General features: G+C 47.8%; 1 protein-coding gene across 3 annotated transcripts in view; it reads right to left on the bottom strand.

Annotated features, from left to right (window-relative positions):
• Positions 1-13,981, bottom strand: part of ABR (ABR activator of RhoGEF and GTPase) — a 298,848-nt gene that overhangs the window by 214,922 nt on the left and 69,945 nt on the right. The window lies entirely within an intron of this gene.

The raw sequence follows: 13,981 nt of genomic DNA, 5'->3' as shown, positions 1-13,981 counted from the left end.
CCTATAACCCCATGGATCAGCGCTGATGGTCAGAAAATTCTTTAGGATAGTAAGGCTGAAATTTGTCCCTCAGGGTCCCCTCTGCAGCAACAAAATAAAAGTGTTCCCTCTTCTGCCTTCAAACACTGGACCCATTATCATGTCTACTTCCTACCAAATTTCTTTTCCCTCAGAACTCCCAATTCCCCCAACTTTTCTTCTTCCACCATAGTTTCCTGGTCCCCAAGGCACCATTAGGACACTCCACTCCTACAAACACACTCTAGTCACTACACTGTCTTTACCAAAATGTGGGACTGAAAACTGGACCCAGGTGCCCAGAGACAGACCCATGCACAGTTGAGTAAAAAATCCAGGGGGGCTGAGGGTCCAATGCAAATGGAAGGGGACTCAGAGCATCTCACAGCCCCCACCCTCGACCATCCAATCTTCCCTAAACCTTCATCCATCATCCCCACTGAAGTTTCTGTGTGATAAGAAGCTGATTGCATGAGTTCCTGCCCCCAGATACAAAGTGGGTGGATGCCACCTACCAACCACTGAATGGAGGGAGGCAGCTCTATCAGCACCTCACACACACTGAGTCATTTTTTTCCCACCTGCACAGAAATCATGGCTATGTTCAGGCAATTAGTAGACTTGCTTTAAAGTGAAAAGTTTAACCTTAAAAAAAAATCTAAGGAACTCTCTTTGGCTAATAGACACCCGCCACCAAAGCCAGCTTTCTCTGTGTCCCAACTAAGCTGCATTCTAGGATGGCTCTGTTTGGTGGGTTTTCCATAAAGGTCGATGTTCACAGGGGCAGGTAGGGGATGCAGTGGATAAAGCACCGGACCTGGAATCAGGAGGACTTGAGTTCAAATCCGGCCTCAGACACTTAACACTTACTAGCTGTCTGACCCTGGACAAGTCACTTAACCCCATTGCTGAGAGAGAGAGACAGACAGACAGACAGACACAGTGGGGGAAGGTTCACTCCTTCAGCAAGAATGGCAGGAGGGAAAAAGAGGGCAGGGAGAAGGAGGGAGGGGAGGGAAAGGAGGGAGGAGGGGGGAAACAGGGGAAAGGAGAGAGGAAGAAGGAAAAGGGAAAGGATGGAGGAGGGGAGAGAGGAGGAACACAGAGGGAAAGAGAGAGGAAGAGGAAGGCAGGGGATTGAGAAAAAGAAAAGCAGGAGGTGGCAGGAAGAAAAGGGACAAAAGGTAAAGGAAGACAAGAGAAAGAAAGAGGATGCAGGGTATGAGGGGAAAGAAAGAAGAGCAGGAGGAAAAGGAGGCTTATGTGATAACATGACAGATAAGATCTGTGAGATGCTGGTACTGTGGGCTAGAGCTGGCTGGGCTTCAGATCCATGCCCAAAGATGAGAAGCTTGGCAGGTGCATAGGGAGAAGACCCTGGGAGAAGATGGGCAGGTTTTTGCCAGCGGATGCAGGAGAGGCTGCCTAGAACCCTAAAGGGAGAGTCCAGAACTCAACACCCAAAGAGGTAAGAACCTGGAACAGAGATTCTAAGAGATGGAGGTAGAAGAAGGAGGACATTCCAGGCAAGGAAGTCCAGTCATTTATCCATTGTGCCTCATATGTCCAGTGCTCGGCGCATAGTAGGTGCTTACCCAATATGTACTGACTGTTCCTGTGAAATGAAAGTTTGACCAGCTGATCCCTGAGGCCCCTAAGCTGCAAACCTGGTGATATTAGGCTCCTAGTAATCATAGAACGGTACAGTGAGGGGAAGAATGCCTTCCTTGTGGCCAACAGCATGGCAGCTTTGGGGCTTGAGTTGGATTGACTTGGGAGTCATATAGACCTGGGTTCAGATCCCACCTGAGACGACTAAATGAGCAACCCTGAGCTAGTCACTTAATCTCTAGGAGTCTTGATGTTCTCATCTGGAATGGCTTAAGCCAAAATGAACCAAGACAGAGAAAATGAGGAGCTGAACAAGAATGGAGAGCACAGACATGGAAAGGAGGGGATGAGTGTGAGATAGGTCAATGGAATGGATGTGGAAGAAGAAGGGAGATGATAGAACCATCAAGCTAGACCTGAAAGGACCCCCTGGTTCCACCCACTCATTTTTCAGATGAGAAACTGAGGCTCAGAGTGGTGACTTGCCCAAGGCCACAAGACAATAAGCATCAAGAGATGGGATCTGAACCCAAGTCCTGAGTGTGGTCCTACTGCACCACACTGCCTCCCCAAGTGCTGATGGTTAATTTGAAGTTTTAAGCCCAGATGATTGGGGCATACAAGATAAAAATGAAAATTAAGAACATGTGAAAGGGAATCTCCCACTTAAATCATACATCCTCAGAGCCTGCTTAGCTACAGCATCTACCCCTGGGCCTGCTGGGTCCAGTCCTCTAGCCACTAAAAGAGAAGCCAACAGACCAAGTCATTCTTGAGCAAACCAAAGAGGTAGCGCCAAGCCCAGCTGGGTTCCCACAGAGAGGACTACAGCCTCACAAGGAGGTCTCTCTTTGGTTCAGTTAGAAGCACCGCCCCTCCCTCCCCAACCCTAGCTCAGGTCCTTGCAATAAAGCTGCCCCCATCATTAACATGCTCCTGAGAAGACAGAGACTAGGTTTCCAGGCCAAGCCCGCTTACCCCACCACCGGTCACCACTGACTACCTGATTGATGGCCAAAGGGACCTCTTTTCTTTTCTTTTTTGCCTTTTTAAAAACTGCCCAGTGAAATTCTAAAAGGCTGAGGGAGTCAGGGCTGGCAGGCTCTTCATCTGCCAAGTTCTCTCTTCTTCTCTGTATTAGAATGTACCTCTTTCACTTCTCAGCCCTCACCTTCTTTAAGTTGCTGCTTGGGAATCTCATCTGCACCCCTGCCTCCTCTTCCTCCCTCCTCTGAGATTCTTTCCTATTTACAATGTATATATTTTGTGTGTACAGACTTGTCTGCACATTGTTTCCCCCATTAGAATGGGAGCTCCTTGTCGTTACAATGTTGTTGTTACTATATAAATTTCTCTCCAGGTTCTGCTTCCTTCATTTTGCATCAGTTTATACAAGTCTTCCCAGGTTTCTGACACTATTCCCTTCATCATTTCCTGCAGCCCAACAGCATTCCATCACAGCGATACACCATACTTTGTTCAGTTATTCCCCAACTGATGGACATCCCTTCCATTTCCCATTGTTTGCTACTACAAAAAGAGCTAATATAACTATTTTCCAACATATCTCCTCCTCCTCCTCTTCTGTCCTTGCCAATACCATTTGCCCAGGGTCAAAGAAATACTGAGATTGGAAAATGTGCATCAGTGAAGCCCTCAGTGCACTTGAATTCTTCTCCTCTTGGGCAGAGGGAACTGTTACCCAGCATTTAACTAAGCACTGGTGCACTAAGTCCTGTATGAGGTGCTGCATCTGCATGGGGGTGGGGTGGAGAGCAGAGTATGAGAAATAGAAGCCAGCCTCCCTCCTGCAAGGAGCTTGTGCCATCTAGATAAGGAGACAAAACAGAAACAAATCCAGGACCACCTTCGGGAACTCTCCAGCTGCTCCCATTACTGTGATACAGATACAAGCTAATATGCCTTTTAGAAACTCTTGTCTCCTTCAGGTCAGGGCTGATAGGTTTCCTTTGTATCAGGCACAGCTTCCCCCTCCCCTCGCTGACCCACCCCCAGAGACTTAGGGCCAGAGCCATCATGTGTCTTTCCCAGACCAACCAGGACCGTGTGTTGAACACATTAAGCCCCAAATCCAGGAAAAAGAAATCAGGGATTGCATTCCTGAGGCTAAAGAGTATCTGAGCTACCAAAGGGGAGCTACCAAGGTATTTAGTAAGGAGAAGATAAGATGGGGGGGGGATGAAAACCATCTGCATGATACCAAAAAAAAAGCAGGCTAAGAGCCCCTGGATTAGATGAACTCTCAGGTCCCTTCCAGATCTAGCTTACTGAGACTCCAATTGCCCTAGTAGAAGAATTTTCCTTGATTAGACAAGTCTCCAATTAACAGTTAATATTTCTGTAGCCCTTGAAGCTTAACCTGATACTTTACATACAATATTGCATTTGATTCTCCCCCTGGTTTGTGACTTGCCCACCAATGCCAGGGTTACCCAGCTAGTAAATGTCAGAGGCAAGATTCAAATAAGGTCCATCTTGACTGTAACTGCAGAGCACAGGCCTAATACTTAGTGAGCACTTAATAAATACGCTATCTAAATCTATTTGTCTGCCCATCTGTCTGTTTTTCCATCACACAACACTACCTTCTGTTTCCACCCTAAGCACTCTGCTACTTGTTCCCCTGTGAATAATGAGCCAAATTGTCAACAGAGACCTCTGTCAGCCCACAGGTTGTCTCCAGACTCCGGGCTAGCCCCCAGATGCACGTGTGGTACATAACTCATTCTGTAAGGGCAAACCACTAGATCTGGTTCTTGGGCATTTGGGGTCCTTACAATTCTTTTCCACGAAGTCACTCATGTTGTCCAGGATGCAATGCCCAGGAGGAAAGCGGAAGCCAGTTCCCTAAAAGGACCAGCACTTCTATCGTCATAAAAGTTCTTGGCTGCATCCCAACAGACCTAACAGTCCATCAACCCCCTGTTCACTAGGGGAACTCTGAAGGCTGCTCCAGCAAGGCCCAAGGACAGGGTTGGCCTGGAAAGGCAAGGGTCTTTTAAGGCCATGGGCCTCCCAGTCCATCCAGACTTAAAAGCCTCCTAGATCTGCCTTACCCACCACCTAGAGCAAAAGGTTTGACATACATTTCCAGGGCCACCTGGGAGGATGATAAGTTTAGCAGAGACATAGGGGTCCTAGAAATTGGGACAGGGAAGAAGGCAAAGTAACCAGCCCCTTTTCACAAGCCTAACTAGGTCACTAAACAGAGGGCACCTCCCCTTCCCCAGCCTCTGGTTCCTCTGATACCTGGAAACCAGCCCTGCCTGCTATACGGCCCCTTTCCCAAGGGCCAACAACTCGGCATTTGTCTTTCCCTTGGGGAGTAGGAGTGAGGGAGAGCAGGAAATACTCCATGGAGGGGGGCCAGAGGTGAGGTTTGAATGCTAATGCCCAGGCACCAGGAGCAGCTTCTCACAGCCACAGGAAAGCAATGATTCCCCTCCACCAAGTCATCCCTTCTGCAGAATGAGAAGCAAGGACTCATGGGTCTTCAGAGTTAAAAGGAAGACCCCCCCCCTCATTTTACAGCAGAGGAAAAGGAGAACCAGAGAGGGTAAAACAACTTGCCCAAGGACACCTTGAGTGGTGGTTGGCTGGAATTCAATTTTCCTGACCCCCCACCCCCACCCCTACCCCCAGTCCAGTGCTCTTTCCTCTTTATTAAAAACATCTTTAGTTTTTAAAATGTTTTATTGCTGCTCTTTTTTTTTTAACCTCAATGTCACCTCTCACTGACATCCCCCATTCACTTTCCTCCAAACCCCTTAGGGTATGGACTAGGACCCTGCACATTATTCTTAAATCAACAAGTATTTATTAAACACTAGCACTGGAGATACAAAAACAGACAAAACCAAAATAGTCCCTGCCCTCAAGAAGCTTACATTCTATTGGCAGAAATAACAGATACACATATAAGTAGATACAAAAGAAGTAAGAGGTAATGGAGGTCTTGTCAGTTCACAGGTTATCTCCAGACTCAGGTCAGGGGGTGGAGATGTCTATGAAAGGCCTCCAGCAGGTAGATATTTGGGCTGAGGCTTTGAAGAATTCTAAGAGATGGAGGTGAGGGGGCAGTGAATTCCCAATGGAAGATAGCACCTTGTGCAAAGGCAGGGAGGTGGGAAGCTGAATACAGAATGTGAGGAATATATAGTAGGCACTCTCAGTCTTGCTGAATTTGCTGTTCTACAAATCTCTTGCATATGACCCCATCCTTTTATTCACACATCCACCACAGGACCCTATCACCTCTGGCCTAGATTACTGCAAGTGCCTTGGGATGGGTCTCCCTGTCCCAAGTCTCTCCCCACTCCAGGCTGTCCTACACACTTTGGGTGACAACATGATTTTCCTTAAGTGAAAACATGACTGTGTCACTTCCCAGGGACTCCCCATTGTCTCTAGGATAGAACTCTTCTGTTTGGCTTCCAAAGCCCCTCATGACCCAGCTTCAAATGATCCAGCCTCACTGGGTGGACGTTCAGCCTCCTACACTTGAGGGTCCATCCACACTTGCCTTCTTTCTTTTCCTCCCACAGCACACTCCTTCTGTCTTCCCCTGGCCTGGAAAATACCTTCTCACCTCTTCCTCATAGACTCCCTCTTTCTTTAAGACACATATTTAGCTTCACGTTCTAGGTAAAATCTTTCCTGATTCCCTTACCAACTTCTTGTGCTTTCCCTCCCAAATTAACTAGGTGGTACCATGGATTGATCACTGGACTTGGAGTCAGGAAGACTCGAGTTCAAATCCAGTCTCAGACATTTACTAGTTGTGTGGTCCAGAGAAGTCACTTAACCCTGTTTGCCTCAGTTTCCTCACCTGCAAAATGGAAATAACAACTGTGTCTACCTCCCAGGGTTGTTGTGAGAATCACAGTGTCTGGCATATTTTGTTTAGTTGCTATAGTCATGTCCAAGTGGTCATGTCGTGACCACTTTTGGGGTTTTCTTGGCAAAGATAATGGAGTGGTTTGCCTTTTCCTTTTCCAATTCATTTTGCAGATGAGGGAACTCTGGACCACATGGCTATTAATGTCTGAGGCTGAATTTGAACTCCAGTTTTCCAGATTTCAAGTCCAGTGATCAATCCATGGTGTCACCTAGGTAATTTTGGAGAGAGGACACTAGAAGTTGGGAAGACAATCAGGAAAGACTTTACTCAGAACAAGAAGTTAACAGCTAGTGTCCAAGGCCATGTTTTAACTCAGGTCTTCCTGAGTTGCCTGGCACATAGTAGGTGCTTAATAAATGCCTGTCGACTAACTTGTATTTGTATTCCTAGTGCCCAGCAAAATTCCTGGCACATAGTAAACAATAAATGTTTGTTAACTGACAGAAATACTTATATATCTAGTCCCTAGCACAGTACCCAGCACCCAGTAGGCCCTTAATAAAAGCAAGCTGATTGCTGCTTCCTGTCACCCAGGAGCCTTCCTCACCGACCTTCTTTTCCTTAAACAAAGGCCCTGGTTAATCCTTAATCCTTCATTCAAAGCCATGGCCATGGCAGGAAAAGCCAGCTGCTCCCCCCAAACCCTCCCCTTGGCCAGAATGAGACACCAAAGGCTCCAATATAGCACTCTTTGGCCCTAAGACATGCCAAGGGGGAAAGGAAATGGGGCTAGAGGAGGGAACAGTGTTTCCAGCTTAAGTCTGGAGCCCTGTTTCTGTGGCGGGAGCAATCACTGCAAGGGAAGAGCTAGGCGACCGGAAGAGGCGGGATGTGGTAGGCCAACTCCACCACTGGGGTATTTCCAGCCCACCGCAATGGCTGACCCCACAGAATGCCTTCAGAGCCACCTGTTCCCAGGCCACTGAGCTCACCAACTAGCAGGGCCGGCCAAGCACACAGCCCAGAAACCTGCAGAAATCCTTCGAGGGGTGTCAAGCTACACAGAAGCCACTGCCAAGCACAGGCATCAGCCTTGGCCTGGGCCTGCCTGACCCCCTGGCACACCTTGTGGCTGGGCTAGCAGATAACAGATCAAACAGTCAGGCCAAGGGCAGCCAGATTTTCCATCTCTCTCCTGGCAGCTTCCTTCCCGATATCCCGCATCTGATGGGGAGCCAGACTCGAACCCTCTGGCCAGGCCCTCCACCCAGTCCTTTCCTTCCCCCCCCCCAAGATCATCTCCATGTCTTTCATCTCTACTTTCCAATAAAGGAGGAGGAAGACAGCTGGGCAGTTCCCAAGGAGCTAGCAGTCTTCAAAACCCTTTACAAACATTAACTAATTAATGGCTCTCTAGTCTCCATCAATTGAAAAACAAGCATGGAGAAGGAATCCAGACGATGAGCCTGGCATCTCATCCACTTCAGGCAACAAAAGGTTAGAAGGCATTTAAGCAAGAGCACTCACTGCCTCCGGAGTCAGGGGGTTGGGGTTCAAATCATGCCTCTTCCTGACCCTCTCTGGGCTTCAGCCCCCTGATCTGTCAAATGAGTGTGTGTGTGTGTGTGTGTGTGTGTGTGTGTGTGTGTGTGTGGCCCCTTCCAGATCCAGGATCCTTGATTCTGGGCCCTAAGGACTCTGCAAGAGGTCCAGTAACTTGCCTTTAAAGAAAGCATTTCATAGTGGTCAGCCTGCTAGACTCAAGCAAAGGCCAGGTTTGAGTCCCATCTCTGGCCCCCAGTAGCTGGGTGACCAAGGGTAAATGAGTTCACATCTTCTGAGTCTCGGTTTTCTCATCTGTAAAATGGAGGGGGGGGGACTCACTGGGTTATAAGTAAACCCTTTAAAGAGCTACACATACATGTGAGCTATCATTATGATAATTAACCCCCCATCATCCTCTTAGTCTCCACCCCCACATCAAGGATATTCTTGCTACTCCCCACATCTGTGCCTGTCATTTCTTCTTGGGAGAAAAAAAAGTTCAGATGACTAGATGAATCTTAATTCTGTCTTCCCATTCCCGAGGCTCTAGAAGCCGAGAGAATTTTTGGCTGATGCTGGAAATAAGGAATAAATTACTACAGCTATTCACAGAACAACGAGACGTCCATCTGAATTTGTACGCCAAGGTTTGGGGAGGGGACACCTCCTGCCAGCCTCAAAAGTCTCGTCAGGGATATGAACCTGCTCGTTTTACCACCCAGCCTGAGGGATCCAAACTCTCTGGGGACACATTTATGCCTCCTTAGACTTATCTTTTCTCCTCACAACCCAGAAGAAACGAAAATCAACCCAACAGAAGTCCCCCTCCAATCTAATGCTGAGAGTACAGAGGAACTCAGCCAGGGTCAGAACTAGAACCCAAATCACGGGATCGTGAACCTTCTGTTGGAAGAGACCTCCAAGACTGTCTGGTCCGACTTTCTCATTTTAGAGAAGAGACAACTGATTTACCTGACGTCATATAGGTCACAAGTATCAGAGGTGGGATTTGAACCCAGGACCTCGAACCCCAGAGTTGGGGCTCTTCCCACTGGACTACACTGCCTCCCCAGTCAATTAAGTTAGTTTGCACAGTACATAGAATACTGGGCCTGACTGAAGTCAAGGAAACAGGAGTTCAAATCCAGCCTCAGATACTGTGTGACACTGGGCAAGTCATAGTTATAGCAAGTTACAACTTGTTTGCCTCAGTTACCTCAACTGTAAAATGGGGATAATAGCACCCCCCCTTGTTGTGAGGATCAAATGAGATACTATTTGCAAAGTGCCCAGGACAGTGTTTGGCATTAAACTGTGAGCTCCTTGAGGGCAGGGTCTTTTGACTCTTATTGTATTTTAGTACCGTGCTTGACATACAGTAGGGGGTCATTTAATAAATGCTCATTGACTGGCTGGCACATAGTAGGCACTACATAAATTCTGGTGGTAGTAGTAGTAGTAGTAGTAACGTAGTAGTAGTAAGTAGTAATAGTAGTAGTAGTAACAGTAGTAGTAGTAGTAGTAGTAGTAGTAGTAGTAGCAGCAGCAGTAGTGAGAGTAGCAGCCGTCCTTGCCATCTTTCCTCTAAGGCAGGATACAACTCCTCACCTCTTCTACCAGACAAGCTTGGTTTCCTCCATCCTATTGATATGACACCAGAAGTATATGGGCAGCAACAATAAGGATTAACAAAAGAAAGGGGAGGGGGATTAGAGATAGAGGAAAAAAAGGAAGAGGGAAATGATGCCATGCTGAAAAGAGCCACAGAAAGAATCTAATGAGGGGCAGGGGTGGAAGAGGGGCAGGGGAGGCACACCTAAAGCTGATGGTCCATTCTGGTTTATGATGGGAGACCACAGGGCCAGAAAAGACCCAAATTCCTGCATCACTGATCTCTGCTCATGCCCATCAGCCAGACCCTGTCTGAACTCCCGTGCCAAAAAACAGCCATCTCCTCCACTCCTCAAGTCCCCAGCCCCCCAGGCCACCCCTGAATCCCACCACCCTCCATCTTCCTGTAGCAATGCACCCTGTCAGACTAGTCAGTAGCCTTGGAGACCCAGTTCCACTTGGGTTCTTCAAGAGGACTTGCTGGGGCTATCCCTTGATCCTTGGACCCTCCAGAAAGGGACCGCACATTCAGCATGGAGCAAACACTTAATAAATGCTCGTTGAGTGACTGAATGTTGACTGAGACAAGCAGGGTGCTAGAGCTTCACAACAGGGAGAATCCCAGAGCACACAGGGTAGAACCCAACTGCTGTGAGAGACCAAAGGAAAGATGGCAAGCTGAGGGCAGAGTCAGCCAAACCATGATTTTCTGAGCAGATAAGGTCAGATTCAGAACCAATAAGGCAGTTCTCAGACAAGGCAGAGGTTCTATGATTCTCCAAGGCCTTCCCTTGAAGAAACTTGAGCTTCAGTGACCAACACAACTGCCCAATTCATAGGATCCCAGATTTAAAGGAGGAAGGGACCATCTGTCTTTGTGACTCCTTCCTTCCGTTGGCAAGTTCTTCCCACAACTCCCATTTTGAGGCAAGGCCAAGACCAGCCAAACCTTCATTCTCTGGACTTCACTACTAAGACCTTGCATAGTTACCAGTCCCCCCTCCCAGTCTTTAATCTTTATCCATAGATGAAAGGGAAGGGGACTTTCCTCTCCCAGAGTTCCCTACAGAATAAATACAGGTCCAATCCAAAAATTAAACTAGCATTATTATCATTACAGAAGAGGGAGATGAGCTCCAAAGAGGGAAACTGACTTGTTCAGGCTCACCTAAAAGTCAATAATAATGCCAAGATTCAAACCCAGTCATCTACGTCCAAATCTAGTGCTCTCCCCACCAAGGTAGGTCACCTTTCCCTCTCCCCTAGAAAGCCGTATTGCTGTCTCCATCCAGTCAGGGGCCAAGTTCCCGTGGAGTCGCACTTTTGTACAGGCTCAACACAACAGGACTAGAAGTCTTGTAAGCAAACAGCTTCCTAAGAGGTGGGATGACTTCCATTGAGCCTCTGCCAGCCAAATGACAGCCCATGTATTTGTTTTCATTTAGGTTCTCATGAAGAGGAAACTTCATGGCTAACAGCCCAAACATGACTCTGTAACAACTCCTCAAGAAGCCTCGTGCCGAGAGCACAGTGGGGAGACAGTTGCCTTCAAGAAAGCAATTTGAGAAATGAGAAACGGGCCCTCCTTTGGGTCAACCCCCAGCCCATCGCTCAACGTTGAGTCTCCTAAAATCACAGAACATTAGAGACGGAAGGGAACTAAGGAAATCTAGCCTGACCCTCTCATTTTACAGAGGAAACTAGGGACCAGGGAGGTCACAAATTCATAGACACAGAGCCAGAAGGGATCCCATAAACCTCTGAATTCAACTTCACTTTACAGATAAGGAAACTGAAGCAGAGTCAGTTATGTGACTTAGACAGGGTCACATAGCTACCAATCAGGATTTTAACCCAGGTCCTTGGACTCCAAATCCAAGGTTATTTCCACTACCCTGCGCTGCCTCTGGAGTCTAGGGGCAGGCCCCAATGTCACCATACAAGATAAGGGACTAGTTAGTAGACAAATCGCACAATGAGGCCTTCTTTGTCATATGTGAAGAATCCTGACCCAAGCTTGCCAAGGAAGTAGAACCAGAAAGAACAGGCAGAAAAGTTCCTGGTCTTGCTCTCTGGCTGGTGATATCCCTGGTTCTGAAGGCCCCAAATCATCTCTCTAGGGGTTGGGGAGCTGGAGCCCAAGGAAGAGTCTAGGACCCTAGCAGGTTGTGCTAAATCCTCATACAAGGATGGAAGAGTGGTTCTTTCCAGAGTTTCCCTTCCCCTGGGCCTACCTTCATCTGCACCCCTTATTTCCAGAGTCACATCCAACAACTTTGCTTCCCTTGCTTAGGACTTGATATGTCCCCAATAGAAGCCAAAGAATGTCAGAAGAGGGAGGGATCATCCAGTCCAAATATCTTGAGAACTATTTCAGTGCAATTAGTTTCCCTTGTAATCCCATATACTTCATTTTATGCCTTTAAATACATGATTCTGGGAAGGGATATGTAGGCTGCCAAGAAGGCATGAACCAAGAAGGTTAAGAATTCCTGATCTAGGGGCAGCTAGGTGGCGCAGTGGATAGAGCACTGGCCCTGGATTCAGGAGAACCTGAGTTCAAATCTGGCCTCAGACACAACACTTACTAGCTGTGTAACCCTGAGCAAATCACTTAACCCCTTTCCCTGCAAAAAAAAAATTCCCAATCTAGTCCAACCCCCTCTGTTTAGAGATGAGGAAACTGAGGCCTAGAGAGGTAGCAAGGTGTTGTAGCAGATGGAGCACTGGATTTGTAGTCAGGAAGACTTGAATTCAAATCTCGTCTCAGACACTTCCTAGCCGTGAGACCCTGGGTAAGTCCATTCACTTCTGTCAGCCTCAATTTCCTCAACTACAAAATGGCTATAAAATAATGGTACCTACTTCTCAAGGTTGCTGGGAAGATCAAAAGAGATAATATCTGTAAAGTACTTAGTACCGTTCCTGGCACTGTACATTATGTAACTGCTAGCTCTCACCATCATCACCATCATAGGGGAAGTGATTCGTGAAAGGTTATGCAGTGGCAGGCCTCGGGCTAGAACCCCCTGGACTCCATTCCAATTGGGAATTCTTTCTTAGGGTAACCAAGAAGAAGCCTCTCCCCAAATTCCTCATCAAGGAGAGGGAAAGGCAATGGGTGCCAGATGTGAAAAGAGCTAGAAACCTTCAGGAGCACTGGTAACAGATAACAATGAAGCACTGTCATCGTTAGTGTTGGAAACAACCTCTAAGAAGCAGTCACCAATGCTCTCCCTGCCTGTGGGGTTTGGAGCTGACCAGCTGTAGGGGCCTGAACAGATGTGTGGGGAAATCCACATCCATCCGGCTGCAGGCTCTGACCTTCATCCCGTGGCATTGTGGTCTTGGCCACTAGTAGGGAGAGGAGATGAGAGCAGATGGAGTAGAAGGTTGGGCACAGGACAGCCATCCTGGGGACCCTGCTTTGCTCCTTTGATGTCGAGAAAATGAATCAGAATGAGACATCAAGGAGTAGAGTGGGAGGAGGAGGAAAGCAGAGGCAGCAGGGAAAGATAAAGAAGAGCCCAAGGGGATGCAGAGGTCAGGACGTGTATCTTAGACACTGCAGGGAATCAAGGAAGAGGACTCAGAGGCCGAAAGCATCACTTCCTCCCACCCAGGAATAATGTTGCTGATGTTAGGGAGGAGTGAGGGTCCTTCACCCCCTTTCACATCCTTTCCCCCTCCCCCCATCCAGCCCAGGGGTCCATGACCACTTTTTGTATCATGGACCCCTCTAGCAGTCTAGTGAAGCCTGTGGCTCCCTTCTTAGAATAATGTTCTTCAATAGCTGTCAATGAAAACAATGTTGCTATTTTGGTTTCCCAGTCAAGTTCATTAGACCTCCTGAAGTGGTCCGGGGACCCCACGTTAAGACCACTGACCAAAGCACTCAAAAGATGCTGCTTTCTCCAGCCCAGGAGAGATTCCATGACAATGCCATCCGGAAGCCAACAATAGAGAAGAAGCATGTGTGGGCAGGATTTGGGAGGGGGCATCACAGTGAAGTGGAATCAGAGGGAGCTGCCATCCTATCGCCCTCTACCCCAGCTGGCTCTGGGTTCCTGGTCCTTACATAGGTTGGGGGTACAGAGCACAGCCTCATGGAGAAAGGGGTAGAGATAGGAAGAAGATATGCATCTGAAGTGCTGAGAATTTAGTGTGCCCCCCCCCATCTTGGTGAAAAGGATAGGTGGGGCTACTGGGCCCACAAACATCCCAATTCCTAAGCAATACCCAGTGGGGACACTGACCCCAAGTCCCCTATAGTCATATGAGCCCAGCTGAATATTTTGTGGAGAGTGGGTGTAGTAGATTCGAAACAGAATTTTG

Source organism: Dromiciops gliroides, chromosome 4 (genome assembly GCF_019393635.1).
Source record: "Dromiciops gliroides isolate mDroGli1 chromosome 4, mDroGli1.pri, whole genome shotgun sequence".
Lineage (NCBI taxonomy): Eukaryota > Metazoa > Chordata > Mammalia > Microbiotheria > Microbiotheriidae > Dromiciops > Dromiciops gliroides.
Note: the sequence above shows the minus strand (reverse complement) of the source record. Positions and strands in the feature narration are given on the sequence as shown.